The sequence below is a fragment of the Urocitellus parryii genome, chromosome 8, assembly GCF_045843805.1.
Source record: "Urocitellus parryii isolate mUroPar1 chromosome 8, mUroPar1.hap1, whole genome shotgun sequence".
In the NCBI taxonomy this organism is placed as follows: Eukaryota; Metazoa; Chordata; class Mammalia; order Rodentia; family Sciuridae; genus Urocitellus; species Urocitellus parryii.
In genome coordinates, this window is record NC_135538.1 from 129,448,344 (window position 1) to 129,464,022 (window position 15,679).

A 15,679-nucleotide genomic window follows, 5' to 3' on the forward strand; every position below is an offset into this window, starting at 1 on the left:
ACAGAAGAGGAAACTGGGGCACGGAAGGCTTAAGTCAGATGACTAATGAACCGTGATTTCAGGGCAGGAATCCTGCAGACTCTAGAGGAGACATAAGGGTGCTAAGAGGCGTCTGAGGTGCAACCTGCAGGATCAGACTTCTGAGACCAGAAGCAGGAACCCAGAGTGCCAGGCCCATCAGAGGCTGCACATGGCATCTGGCATCCTGGAAGACCCCTGGGTGTGCATCAATGGAACAGCAGACAGAGCAGAGGAGACCAGAGGCTGCAGAAGCTCCATGGGGGCTGTATGAGGGAGAGGAGTGGCTTTGTTTGCTTGTATTTGAGTTCAGCAGACATGGAAAGGAGGACAACTTGAATCAGTGACTGCACAGCAGGATGGATTTCCACAGGCTCTCCCACAGAGGAAAGCCCCAGAGGACACTTCACAGCTGCCTCAATATTCAACACACCCCCACTGCAGGATGAGCTATGCCTTAGACTCAAGGCCAGTGTCTACCCAAGTGTTCTCTGTGGGTCCTGAGTGTCCCTATGGTCCTCAGATGATACAAATGAACAACAGCAGGAAGACCGCCTCTCTAAAAGTTCAAGGACCCTACTGGGCACATAGTAAACACTTTGTATATACTCATAGAAATGAATATCAGGGCAGGGAGAGCCTGTCCTGTCGACAGGTCTTGGACCATGGAGCAGCAGGTCCACTGAGGGCTAGAGATGACTGTGAGCTACCTCAACCAAAACTAAGCAACATATAGAAAAGTTAGGGTGAAGGGAAAGCAAGAATAGAACCATCATCATCATCGACCCAGTATTGGTCTGAGCATTTGATAGGCCCTGAAATCATTATCATGATTATAGTCATTATTTGCATAATCCTTGTTACAGACCAAGCACTGTTATGAGTATGTTACAGGCATTAATGCTTTCAATCTCAACAGTTTTTCAGTTGTGAGGATTTGATTATCATTCCCATTCATAAATTAGGAGACAGAGGCACAGAAAGGTTAAGTGATTTGCCCACATTCACACAGCTACCAGAGGTGGGATTCTACCCAAATGTCCTGGCTACAGGTAGCCACTGTGCTCTGCTGCCAGAGGCCCCTTGGCCTGCAGATCCTGCATTGGATGAGTCCAGCAAGGACAGCAGGGAGGATACAAGTGTGGCTCTGAAGGGCCACGTGTGGGTCATTGGCTGGACACAGTCCTAAGATGGAGCAGAAAACAGAGCTTTTCCTGGCTCCAGGGGAAGCTCTTCTAGGAGGTGTTCCCAACAGTCCCTGGGGGCCAGGACAGCCTCATCACAGAGTGCAGTGATCCAGTTGGGCTGACGACTGGCCAGGTTGTAGCAGGAAGGAACAGCAGGCAGAGGGCAGTAGTCAGACCACACAGTCAGGCAGGTGAGGGCTTCTGGGTGGCCTGGCCTGATGGACAAGTGACATCCTGACTGACCACAGACTACCCCATACACTGGCTCTTGGTGGCACCAAGAGGCAGAGGAGCCAGGCCACAGCCCAGGTGCTCCATCGGAAACCACAGGAAAAGGCAAAATTTAAAACAGAACCATGAACAGGTCTGTGTCCTAGTGTGATAGCCACCACTGCTCTGGGCCAGAACCATCCACCCCACACCCACAGGACACATGGCCTCTGCCTGTGTGGTTGGAGGTCTCCCAAAGCTTTATATTTAGTCTGCAGCCCACAAAGGTTTCTCCTGGTAGGTGAGATGACGTGGGGCCTGGGAGTTGCTAAGTATCCTATGGCTGGATTCCAAACCTGGGCCATGGCTCAGGGAACTTGAACACTTTGCATCAGGTGCCCAGTTACCACCCTCTCCAGATTACCAACATGCATGTCCACGGCTTTCCTCAGTCATTTCTGGGGCATGCATCACCTTGATCATGAGGTTGTTTTCCCACATGGCTAGCCAAAGACCCCCAACTGTGTCTGTGGATGTACCTTACCCCTGAGCTGATTCCTGGGGCTCTGATCATTTCTTGATTCCTAATGCCCACGGGGCCCACCTGCTGGCTGGTCATCAAGCTCCCTTGCTCTGCAGGTAAACATGCATATGGACACACCAGGGATGAGGGCAGCATTGAAGACACAGTGACCACATAAGTGCTGGGGACCAAGAGGGGTTCCCTCCCCCAAATCCAGAAGTTACCACCCACAGCCCTGTGAGGACCTAGGAGGTGCAGCACCCAAACCAAGTGGGTACTACAAAAGGACCAGCCTGCCAATACCTCAATCTTGGACTTCCAGCCTCCAAACTCTGAGAAACAAATTACTGTTGTGGAAGTCCCCAAGTCAGTGACCTACAGGAAGGCAGCCCTAGCAGCCCTTCCAGGCCAACAGAGGGACTGCTGTTCTATACCACACTCCCCTCAGCTGGGCTAGCCTGTCTTCTGTCTTCCAATTCAACTTTAGAATCACGTGTCCAATTGCCCAAGCCAAAACCCACAAGCACCCCACTGGAAGTAAGGCCTTCACTCTCTATGGCAGGGAGTTGTGGTACCCCTCAACTCCCTGCCATAGGCTCCCCATCAAGTATCTTTGAGTTTCCTAGAAGGAGCAGATGTTACTCTTTCCACCCAAAGACATAGCTCCTCATCTCCTCTATAAAGAAAGACTTGACCACAGGAGTCCCCTGGAAGCACAGAGACACAACAAGGTAGTGACCAGGAACAAAAGCTCTGAGGGATAATCCCCTTCAGTATTTCAACAAATATGTGCAAGAGAGGAAGCAGAGTTCATGTTGAGGGGCAGGCAGCAGAGGCCACCTTGAGCTGGAACATGGAGTGTGCTGCAGAGTCCAGAGTCTGCTCTGCCACTAGGCTCCAGAGAGGCTCCTGACTCACTATGGGAAAATAATGAGGTGAGGTTGTGGGACTTGGTGCTGACAGCAAGAGCACAGGCTACATCCTATAGATGAGACCCCCTCTCCAGGAGGAACCCCTCCCAATGCCCACATCCTAAGCAAAAGGCAAGATAGTTATTATTTATCCCAGGTAGCCTTTCCAAAAAAAAATAGATAAATTATTCCCTAAGGATATTTGAGGTATCCAAGTGTGAATGATAGTTCTCTATCCTGAGAGAGATGGAGGTAAAGCAGCCATAACTCCTCTTACTTCCTAAGAACACAATGCAGTAAGTCAGTGGAGCTAGTCACAGCATGAGAAAAAAATCCTGCTTGGCTGAGCTATTGTGGTCAAGGATTATATTAATTATATATAAATACTATCCAAAAAATAAAAAATAAATTTTAAAAGGCAGGTAAATTGGCTAATCCTCATTTACACTTTTAACTTATAGCTACATTTTTAACTCAAATGATTAGATAGGAGAGTAGTACATGTTGTTGTAAAAGTAATCACAGAAAACTGAATGTTTTAAGGAGAGAGGTTGAGGCCATGATGCAATGTAAGGCTCACATCTGTCTTTGAACATCTTCCTGCAACACCATCTCCAGGTTTGGCTGAGGGTGAGTAGGTGGGGTCTGCACAAACCCCAAGGCACAGACAGTTTTGTACAGAATACTGGAAGCTGAGTTTAGAAAAAGGAGAGTGAGGTGCCATGTTGGTGGGGGAGATGGCCACCTGTAAGGATTTATAAATTCAGAACTCCCCACACCAAAGAGCTCTGCCCACAGCTCCTCATCCAGGAACCTTTCCAGCCTCTCCTATTACCAGGTGTGGCCATGGGATTACTTCTGGTCAATTAACTATGAGCCCAAGTGTCACACATCACCTGAAAGCCAGAATCAATAGCTGTGACATTCCACTAGGGACAAATGGCAGACACAGAGGCCCTAGAGTATGGTAGAGCCACCAGCTAGAATCAGTCTGGGTCCCTGATCCCCACATGGAGGACCTTGCCTTCCAGACATGCATACCCACGTGGGATATGAGCAAGAAGTCCTCTTAGGTGATGCTAGGCCATAGGTGGAGCAGTAACAGCCACCAGTGAGAACACACTGCATGGCATCACACGGTCTGGTCACATGTTGACACTAATCATCAGGCCCCTACTAAAAAGATTAAACTCCCTGCACACATCCTTATCAATATAAACTGCATTGTTAGCAAGGAGAAAATAAAGACTGAAAAACAACAGTGAAGAACTGTTGAGCCAAAATGAAGGATTTACGGGGTACCCCAGGTGTAGAATGTGCATTATTAAATGGATTATATGGACCTCTTAGTGACAGTAATTTTGAGCTCCTATAGGCACTGTCAGCTGTTAAACAGCAGTAAATTTTGATTGCCTTTACTAACTTCCATTTATATTTATTATAAATTGGACACCTGGGAGATTGTTTAAATAAGAGAGGGAAATTCCATAAGTAATCCTGTCAGCTCTGCTGCCATCTGATGGGGAGGCATCTGAGCTCAAGGGAGGCAGGGAGACACCTGGGCTGCAGCCAGGCTGCCAGATTATGCCTCAAGATTAGTCACTTTATCCCCCTGTGAATCAATTTCCCTGTGTGTCAAGTGTGTTGTCAAATCCTACCATCTGCCAAGGCCACTCTGTGAGGCAACCCAGCCATGTGGCACATTACTGTGCAACTGCAAGTACAGGAATGTCACTCAGGTAGCCCCTTGGCTTTGGATCTCTCACTAATTTAGAGGAGACTTCCTTCATCACTTCATTACTGAAATAAAAAAATGATTCCTTCAACAGGCAGAACACTCAAACTACGCAAATCTACACAAAGCTGGAATTGAAGGGCAGTTATATTGTTGGTGAGTTTACAAGTTGACCAAGCTTCAGGTCTGGCTGTATTCAGCATTTAAACAAGGTGCATGTTCATAAATGTCCTTCACTGGATGCATGCAAAAGAAACTGTGTACATCCATGGAGTGGGTTATCTGGCAATAAAGTGGAGTGAATGATGGACACCTATGATGACAAAGATACATATCAAATACATTGTGCTGAGCAGAAGAGTACAATCTCAAAAATCTGCCTAATGTATATTCCCCTTATGTATTGCTATTGAAAAATCAAAGCTGCATGGGTGGAGAATGGGTCAGCTGTTGCAGGAGAGCAGGCCTGGGGAGGCTTTGGCAATAAAACGTCATATCACAGAACAGGGGTGTGGGAATGGAGCTGCTCTGTGTCTTAATAGAGATGTACACCAGAAAGTGGATTTTAGTAAAGAATAAAGTGATTTTTAAGATGCATCATCACCTATCACTCATCAGTATCATCCATGAAGCTGACTTTATTCTCAACTTCCATGTCAGGGCGGAACCAGCAACTCCAGGCCTCACATTTTGCTGCCTTGAAATCTAACTGGAAGTCAAGGGAAAACTTTCTGTTCCCCCAAATCTCAGGGAAAACTACTCTCAGGGCTTCTCATTGGCTCTGAGAGCCATGTGCCCAATCCCTAGGCCAGTCCCTATGACTTCTTCTGATTGGCTCAGCCTTGGTCATCTGCCCATCTTTGAACCTATCAATATGGCCACTGAATGGTCTCTTCTGATTGGCTCAGCCTTGGTCATGTACCCATTCCTGAGTCAATCACTATGATCAGGAAATTGTCTCTTCAATTTGGCTCAACTGCAGTCATGGTCCATTCCCATTAGCCTGGAGATGGAGTTCACCCTTAGCTGAAACTTTGGAAGAAGCCCCCCAATCATCACCAAGTGCTATTTTGACAAGAACAAGGTGGTTCAAGGTATGGAACAACACAAAGTCCACAGTCTCCAGCTGCTCCTGTTCATACTAATTCCAGGCCTGTTTTTCCAGCCAGTGCTGCTCTCAACACCACCAGGGCTGCAAAGAGAAATGAGAATTGCTGGGGCCAAAAACCATTTTAGTAGCTACCCTGTGGGAAAGTGGTGCCTTTGTAGTTTGACACACCATATTTGAAAGACAAGTTGGAGATTCAGAATACAAGATCCAAAGCAAGCCAACCCCCACTGAAAGACTCCTGTGATGCTATGAGTGATCTCAGGGTCAGTAACAGTACCAGCTCCATGCCTGCAACCTGAGCATTCCCACAGGTCTTTCTGCCCTGAAGGGACAGTGCTGGGCCTAAACTCTGTTCCTAGGCTTGCCACTCTGAATTCTGAAGACTTTGACCTTTGAACATGCTCCCTTGGGAGATACATCTGGTAGGAAAATGGAGCATGCCCACCAGCAGAAGAGCAGTGGGCCACATGCTTGCTGGCTGGTCTCAAAGTGAGTATAAGGAAATGTGCTGCATCTACACTGATCATGTGGCAAACCCACTGCTCTGAGAAGCTCTGCTGTCCATTCAAACCAAAGCTTGCTCCACATGCAGAGGAAAGGCAAAGATGTTCTACAAAACTCCAACAACCAAGGACCTCATCACATCCTTTACCACCCGCGTTTCTTCCTGCATCAGCCAACCACTTTTGCTGAACATGGTCACATATGAGGAGAACAGAGGCAGGGAAACCCAAAGCCCTTTGCTCCCACTCCTTCCCAACTCATTGGACAGCTGTAGAGAAGGTGCTGGTATGATGTGAACCTTTCAAGAAGTCAAATAAAATTGGTGAATGGGTTCAGGGCAGCACTTCTGTTGCTCCAGTGGTAATAAAATACCTGCAAAGGCATGAGCTTCAGAGCAGGAATGGTGTAAATCTAAGGTGTCTGCATGAGAGTTAACTGCTCTGATATTTGCATTGAAAGCTGATATTTCACACTTAAAATCAAAGGTAAAATGTATGCTATGATTTCAGGTTTTATTTTTTTCTTTTTCAGAATACCATTAAAGAGCAAATAGAAATTCTATGGCAGATGAGAGAGACCCAGAAGGAAGGGAAAGGATTTATATTCTCTCCTTTTAAAGGCACCTTTTTTGTCATTGTTAAACAGAAGACTGCATTTTCCTTGGGCTCTGAGTGCATTGGAATTACACCAGGAACACAGTCGGCCACTATCCCCACTTTTCTCCAGAAGTTTAAAAAGTAGTCTCTGGGGATGCCATCTGAGTCACATAGTTGTTTTGTTGTTGCTGTTGTTGTTGTTGTTGTTGTTGTTTGTTTTTGTTTTTGTTTTTACCTACTAAGTGATTTTCTAAAACTGAAATTGGTCGCACAATATTCATACTTCTGGCTTTTCTGTAAAAATAAAATAAGCTTTGAGCCAGCTGAATTAGTGCCCTGACCAGCAGCCACGGCCTGACAGCCCTGGTCACTGATCTTTAGCTAGCGCCTGCACCACGAAGCTTGCCACAGGCCCCATCACTCCCTGCTGCCCACCCCATCTCTCTCTCACTTGTGCCTGTCTGTCCTTCCCAGTGCCTAAGGATGAGGACAGCACAGAGGACAGCAGACTGGGAGATAGAGGAAGAATCCCAGGACCTGCATGAGTTGCGGCCTGGACTCAGACATCTGTGATTCACAAGGGGCATTAATTCGATTTGCCTTATGCAGTGGGGGGAAGCATGTCCCTGTCCTATCTGGTGTGTGCTGCTGTAGCATAATACCTGAAAGCGGGTGACTTATAAAAAAGAGAGATTTTTTTTCCTATGGTTCTGGAAGCTGGAAGTCCACAATAAAGATGCTGGCAAATGGCAAGGACATACATGCTCTGTCCCTCATGGGGAAGGTGGAAGGGCAAGAGTGTACTCCCATGCATGGGGGCAGGGCACCAGGCCATACTCTTCCTTTCATCAGGAGCCCACCCCAGTGAGACCACATGAATTCATTCCTCAGGGAAGAACCCCTGTGGCCACCTAACCCCAAAGATCCCTTCCCTCTACGTAGTCACACTGGGAACCAAATTTCTGACCCAAGAACACTGGGAATACATTCAAGCCCCTGTAATCCCTAAAAGAGCCGTTTCCAAGTCCCAACCCTAGTTCCTGATTTGGAAATATGTTTGCCAATGTGATGATGTTAAGGGTCTTCAGATGAGTCATCCTAATGTCAATGAAAGTGTCCTCATAAGAGAAGATTCAGGATGCCAGAGACACACAGAGATACAAGAGAGCCCCAAGTGAAGACGGAGAGACCCAGAGGGACTGCAAGTGCTGCTGGCAGCACCAGAGCCTATTCCAGGCCTCTCCTTGGGTCTCAGGGGGAACCAATCCACCAGCACCATGATTCTGGACTTCCATCCTCCAGAATATGTGAAACTCAGTTTCTGTTGTGTAAAGACACCAGCTTTCTGATGATGTTAAAAGAGCCAGCAAACAGGGAACTAAGACACACACCCCAGCTGAAGAGCAGCTCTGCCTCAGCTTCCCAAGCCCCATGGCCCTGGGTTTGAGGTGCTGGCTTCCTCAGACATCATGCTAAGTCCACCCTGCCTGGTTCCAGGGCCTCTCCTGGAGGACCATGTCCTTGTTACTCCACCTCTTCTTGTCCTCTACTCAGGCCCTCATTATGCTGTTCTCAGCAGCCTTTGATATATGACACATACCCTGAATCAAAGCTGAACTCACTCCATGCACCATGCCAGCCCTCATGCCAGCCCGGGGGAATCAGTGACTAAGTTCTCCCCATTTCACAGTGGAGGAAACTAACACTCAAGGGGACTCAGCTCTTGTCTGAAACCCCAGGACCCAGGCAGGATTTGAGCCTCTTCTGACTGATCTCCATAGTACAGTATCACCTCGCCAACCTGAACCTATGGTTACCTTGATGGCCTAAGAGGACAACCAGGACATCCTAGAGGCTCAGGTCCAGCAAGAAAATTATAGAACATCCAGCCCAGTGACCTACAGGCCTAGTTTTTAGCTATGCAAATTTTTATGCAAACAAAATATTTTAAAATATATTACACAATACCTAAGATTTACAGGAGTTGTGCAGGACACACTGGTAACACAGGTTCCAACCACTGACCTGGGAAACCTCTCTCATAAATGTGTTCCCTGCTGACCCCAGGGGACTTCTGTTAATTTTTGTTACATAGTAATGTCTCCTTATGTTGCCAAATGTTTGTTTCTAGACTTTTGTGCTTCATATAAACAGCATTACCCTGTGGCTGTCTGTGATGACACTTCGTGCTCAACATTGTGTCTGTCAAATCACATCCATGGAGCCATCACCAGAACTACCCACTCCCTACCTCACGCAGCTCCACTGGTGAGAATGTGGGAGGGAGCTGTCTGCTTGCGGGATACTCGAGTTGTTCTAGGTTTAAGTAACTGTGCCTTAGGAAGCAATCCTCTTAGACCCTAACCTTGCTCACATCTGCATCCCCACTTTCCCTGGACACAGAGGGATTCAGCCCTGGAAGCCACGCCCACCATCCTCCTGGTGGCCCTGGGGCCAGTGGTGGAAGATACCAGCAGGGAACACTTGTCAAAGGCCACCTGCACAGAGATGGCAAAAACAGACCCAAAGCCTCACTCCAAGGCCATGGAAAGTCATGTGGATAAGGGGTGGGAGAGAATGCATCCCCCTTCCTGTGCATGATTCTTGCTTGTGCCTGTCTAGCAAGTGCAGTGAATACAGGTGTCTTGTGTCAGTTTTACACAGCGATGCCCAGCATTGAGCCTCCTGCTGTGGATGCCCAGGGACTGAAACACTCCAAATGGGCTTCCACTGGAGCCCTATCCACCCCATTCACACAGCACGCTCTGCCACAGCCCTGTGCATGTACCGACCCAAGGAATTCTCCCAACAACCACAGGTACTATTACTCGCTCCATTTGATGCAGAAACTGGGGCTCAGAGCGGGTTAGCAACCTGCAGAGTTACACAGATGGGTGAAATTGGGCCTGGACTTGAGCCCAGGCAGTCTGGCAGGAGCCTGGCCTTTCCCCTACACTCCACTGGCCTCTGTGGTGTGATTTCCAACCACCCCAAGGAGCTCATCCTGGAAGTAGGAACTCAGAGTCACTGGGAAGCAGGTTTCACAGGCATAGCTGAGGTAATCAGTAGGCTGGATGCAGGGCTAAAGAGTGTCAGGTGGCCTGGGAGCTGTGCCCCTATGTACAAAACACAGGTACCCACCTGGGCCAGTGAGACTGGTCGACACTTCTTTGTCCTTTCAACAGATTTTCAAAGTCATAAATCTAGCTTTTCATGTGAAATATTTTGCCAATAATTTGATTTTTTCAAATATTTTTTGGGTTGGGATGCTGGCTCTGATCTTTGATGAGGAGCCTGCTGTGCTGCTCCTGCTGAACAGTCTTCATGTCACCAGTCCTCTGCCTGTCACACCAGGGCAAGGAAGAAGCCACAAGTCCTTTGCACTTCCTGCTCCCTCCGTGGGTCTCTACATATAGTAGTTGGCTTCTTCTCATCACTCAGCTCCCAGCTGAAGGGCCACCTCCTCCAGGTGGCCTTTGTTCACCTCCATTTAGGAAGCATCCTCATGGAGGCAGGGGAAAGTGTGCAGGCTCTCTGTACTCTTCCTGTAATTTCTTTCCACATCCAAAATTGGTTCAAAATAAAGGGGTTTTAAGAAGAGAGCCCTTAGCCTGGTGCATTGAGGAAAAGCAGGAAGGCTGGGGTGATCAAGCTGGGAAGAGAAGCTCAGAATCAGGCAGGAGGGCGCACACTGGGTCGGCCCTAGGAAGGAGTCTGAGGTTTGATTTCTTCTCAAGGGGTCGCGAGCAGGAGCTGCGAGGATCAGGGGTGCTTATCTACAGGACTCTCACCTGAAGGAGAATCTAGGTGTCCTCAGAGCAACAGCAGAATCCAGGGAGGACCTGGAGAGGCAGTTTCCCTTCTCTGAGAGAAGCTCTCAGAGCCTAGCAGAGGGAGGGTAGAGGGTTCTTCTAGAGATGACACTCAAGAGATTCTGGACCCAGGATAAACTAATGTTCCAAGAGCATCTGTGCTTCCCAAGGGTTGCCCCACTCAGAACATTCTAGCTTGGTTAAAATCAGAGTATTTTACATTTTAAGAACCCAAACCCCTGGCTTTGCCTAAGATATTAGGTCTAGTGGCCCAAGCTGGCCTTCATCCCTGTGTGGCTGGAAGGAAGACTGCCATATGGGATGGTACCCCAGTCACCCCAGTCCCTTCCACTCACCAAAAAACAAGTGGCTAGTGACCCCAAATTGGCGATTGAGTCCTAGTTCTGCTGTTTCTTGGCTGGGTGACCTTTGGCAAGTTACTGCATCTTCCTGTGCCTATTTTCTCTGTTCACCTGAGCCTCATGAGGCTGCTTGCATGAGCTGAGACATACACCAGTGCTCAGAGCTGCGGCTGATGAATAGCAATTAGTGGCTTCTTACTGAGCTTTCTCCCCAGGTGAACTACTCAGCATCTGGTTTTGCAGGATGGCCATTTTCCAGACCCCCAAACTTTGTTCTTCCCGTCAGCTGCCAGGCAACTGTGAAGGGCTGAGCCTTCAGCCCATGAGAACCCTCTTGAGCCCATCTGGGGGACAGAGGAGAGAAGCGCATCAAAAACATGCAGCTCACAGGTGCCCCCACTCCCCTCCCTGCCCCACTGTGTTGTCTTTCCTAAGGGGCCAACATCCAGAAAGCAGTCAAGCCACTAGAGACACTGGAAGCAAACATGGAACTGCTTGGCTAATTTTTAATCCAATCTCTGAAAGAACAGACCAGGCAACCTAGATAGTCATTATCACTAAAGAAAGAAATCTCTTGGCTTCATCTTGTGATGACAGAAGCTTCTGGCAACCTCACTAATTTGAGATGGAAAAAATACCTTTGTGCCTCCCTGGCTGGGTTCACCACCTGGCTTCTCAGAGTGCCCTGTTCGAGCTCTGCTGGTTCAGCCTCCTGCAGGAAGATCCCAAGAGCCCCTGTGGAGCTTGCACAAGGGGTCCCTACTCCTTGCAAGTAAGGAGCCTGCAGGGAAACCCCACACACCACCTTTGGGTCCCCAGGCATCACTTGTCCAGGTCCCTCACCATCAGGAAGACAGCAGCTCCAACTCTGGAATCAGACCTGTGAGCCAGGAGGACAGACAGGCCACTGGCACAGCTCCAGAAAATCTTCCAATTACTGCTGCAGCCATCACTGTCACTGCAGATTCAGGTCAAAATATACAGATCCTGTGAAGTGTTAATGTCTCCAGAGGGCACCACAGGACATTGAGGCTGGCTTGGTATGGTGCACCTCACCTCATCCTCTGCCCACAGCCATATGCACCGGTATGATACCCAGCAGGGGCCAAACGATAACAGACACACAAAGGGGTTCCCTGGTTCCAAGGGATGATAATCCCTTTCAACTGGTATTAACTGAAAGCCACCAGGTGCTTTGACACAGAGACAAGAGGAGATGCTCAACAGAGAAGATCACTTTTGTGGCAAAAGGACCCCCTGAAAAAATGACAATACCCTTGGTCAAAATTTGTTAAGAATTTAATGATAAAATTACATTATTTTGGGTAAATGAATATACCACATTAAACCCATAATTCTGTATGGTTAATAGTGCCTAGCATGCAGAAGTTGATCAAGCAAAGTGATCAAAGGAACCAAATAAATTTTCAGACACAATTAAAAGTTCAGAAAACCCAGCAAAGTATCCCTGACTGTCTGGTGAAAATGTGTGGCTGTACTCAAACCTCAGCACCAACATTCAGAGTAGACTAAACTCTAAGATGCTGTTAATGCTGAAATGCAGAGTAACCTCAGCTTACCCACCACTGTGTGTGCAGGGAACAGCTCCTGGGTCAACAGACACCCGTGACCAGATAGCTGTCAGTTCAATGTTGAATCAGGATTCTTGTCGCGACCTCTTGCCCGCAAGGAAGACGCAACTCAGGAATCTTCTTTCAGCAGTTTATTCAGGCCTTTGTTTTGACATGTCTTTTAGCTTCTTTCTCTCTACTACTACTACTACTACTACTACTACTACTCCTACTGCCACTATTACTGCTACTCCTACTACTACCACTCCTGCTACGTGCCCCAGCCTTAATAAAGCAGATAAAGCCCCAATGCACAACTGCCACGTGGATCTTTCTCATAGGGTGTTTTACAGCTACGTGCCAAGTCTCCCAAAACAAGGAGTTGTTTATCACAGGCCACGGCGCTTATCAGCGCCATCTTGTAATGGCGGCCACAGTACACAGAAACGGCTCACCACAGTTCCCCCTTTTTTGTTTTACTAAGACAATACAGGCGAGAGTAGAGGTCCTATCCCACTGTGCAGAAGTGGCTGCATAGTATGGCCCAGCCTTAAGGAGGGCCCTTCCCCAAACCTGAGGCCACATCGGCCGACGCCTTTTTTCGTGGGGCGGGGCGTGGACGTCAAACCCGCATGCAATAGGACATGCTCCCCTTGAGGTCCACTCAAGTGGATCACTCAAGTGCAGTGCCTTGTCTCGCATCCTGTATCGTGACAATGGTAGACGAAGGGGGACAGCTGAGGCTGTCTTTGTAGTGCAGACAAAATTAAGTTGGCAACACCCTAAGAGAAAGGCACGGACAATAGAGAGGGGGAGAAATTTGGTTGTGACATCTGCCATTGTTAGATAAAGGTCAAGATGTTCCCGTGGAGCACATATGTCATGGTCTTGTGAGCTGGCCACTTTAACATGCAGAACAAGGAATTGGGGGCTGGGCCCCCGGGGGCCAGGGAAGGCCTGCTACCAGCAAGTTCCCCTCTTTTGTTTATTGCATGTCAATGGGAATCAAGTAGCCCCTGTCTTAGGTCGTCCATCGCCCCTGCACTGCTTACCCGTCTCTGGGGAGGCCCCATTCCCCTGTCTTAGGTTGCAGTGCAAGCGTGGAAGTTGCCCGTCACTGGGTACTACAAGATCAGCTCAGCGTGTTGTGGCCAACAAGACATTGTTATGGTAACCGCCTCCATAAACAGGACCCATGACCATCACCATCAAATGGCAGGTGTAGTTGAACCGTAAGATTAGTTAGTAAAGATCCTAGTGCAGAAAGGCAGGGAGGAGAGGTATGCACAAAGGAAAGATATGGTAGAAGTTCCAGCATTAGAAGAGTGACAAAAGAAGGACATGTCGATCCCAGTGCAATGTTATAATAACTTGGGGTGCAAAGACCATGTCAAAGGTTTACTGTTTAAGATGTGCAAGCCAGACCTGTGGCGAGTTGCCATTTTCTAAAGCAGCAAGAGCTTGTATGATCATAGCCTTATCGTGAGCACTGCGGGCCTTGAGACGACAGAGAAGCCACAAACAAAGAATCACACCAAAGCAACACATAGTGCCAAAAATGCCTACTCCCACCCACTCCTTAAAAAAGGAAAAGGCAGAAGATATCCAAGATATCCAAGTGGTGAATTGACTCAAGGTCACTGGATCGACACGGGTGTTGTTTAAGGCAGCTATCTGAGTTAGTTGAGACTGGATCATCTCTTCCGCTGTCATGGACCAATTTCCTGCCAAATAAGCACCGATGATGTGGGAAGCATTCCTGGAATTATTAAATCTGACAGAGGTTATGCACAAATGTTCCCGTTGGTCAACGCAACCCAAAAGCACCAGGTCAGACAATTCTTCTACCCGAGCCTGAAGTAAATCTATTCTTTGGTTGGCAGCTAAAATCCCTGACAAAATATGTTGATTAATTTTACTTTGGGATTCCAGTATGTTGGAAGTTTGTTGAATAACCTGATTAATAGTGGCAGCAGTTTGGACCTGATTAAGAGCCTGTTTGCATTCAGCAAGCTGCTCCTTAATCTTCACTTTATCAGTTAAAAGAGCATCCTTTACCAATCTCCATAGAGAGAAAGTAGCAATCGGGACTCTATCTGGACCCTGGTCCCTCAACAACTTTTGGAGATCCTGCTTTACCAAATCCCAATCACTGTTATTAAGAAAGCCTCCTGTCAGAAACCAAGGACAAGCCTGGGCTATAGCTTCAACGAATACAGTTGCTGTCTTGGTTTTTATACTTGTTCCTTGTTTGCTTAACAGTTCTTTAACTTCGTTGGCCAGACGAAGTTTCACTGTTGAGTTACCCATGGTATGTACCCTGTCTCTTTAAATTATCTTTGATCCAATTTTCCCCCTTCTCCCTTAGAAGGTGAGCCTCGTCCGCTTACCTCTGCTTTCCGAATCTCGGTAAGGACCTCCAGATGCCAAGTCCGGCTAACGGAAACCACATCCAGCGAGAGACGTCGAGGTTAAAAAAATAAAAAAAATCACAGGACACCAAGGTTCTTCATCCAGGAGGAGGCATGTGTGCCCCTTTTTTTTTTTTTTTTAATTTCTTTTTATACTTTGGAACAATTTTTGAAAACCTTAGAATCTGTAAACAAATTATCATATTTTGATAAGAAATATCAATGAAAATAAAGTTAAAACCTTTAGATATTTTGGAGAAATAATTATAATAATTTATCATTTTATGAGTTTGAACAATAACCTTGAGAATTAGAAATTACTTGATTGTATTTTTACTTAAAAGCAAATTTATAGTAAACACATTTATCTCAAATATCTGTAACAGAAAAGGCAGAGTATCTGATAAATGCAAATATAAAACATAAATTATGGGTTTTCTGTTGAAGAAAACAATTAGGCAAATATATATTAACTAATCAATTAGGCATGTGTTAATTAATTTATAGATTAACAAATATAGGTTATCCAAATATCTAAAATATATATATAAAGAATAAGAACATAACTTATAATTGTATTAACTTTATGTAACCACGTGGTCTTAAAATATTTGGATCCATTTAAATTTATTTTTAACTAGGAGTGCACTCTTTTATGTGATGTCACTTGATGTAACTGAAATAAGATCCTTGAGTATACATTTTTAGTTTTATAGTTAGTAATGAAA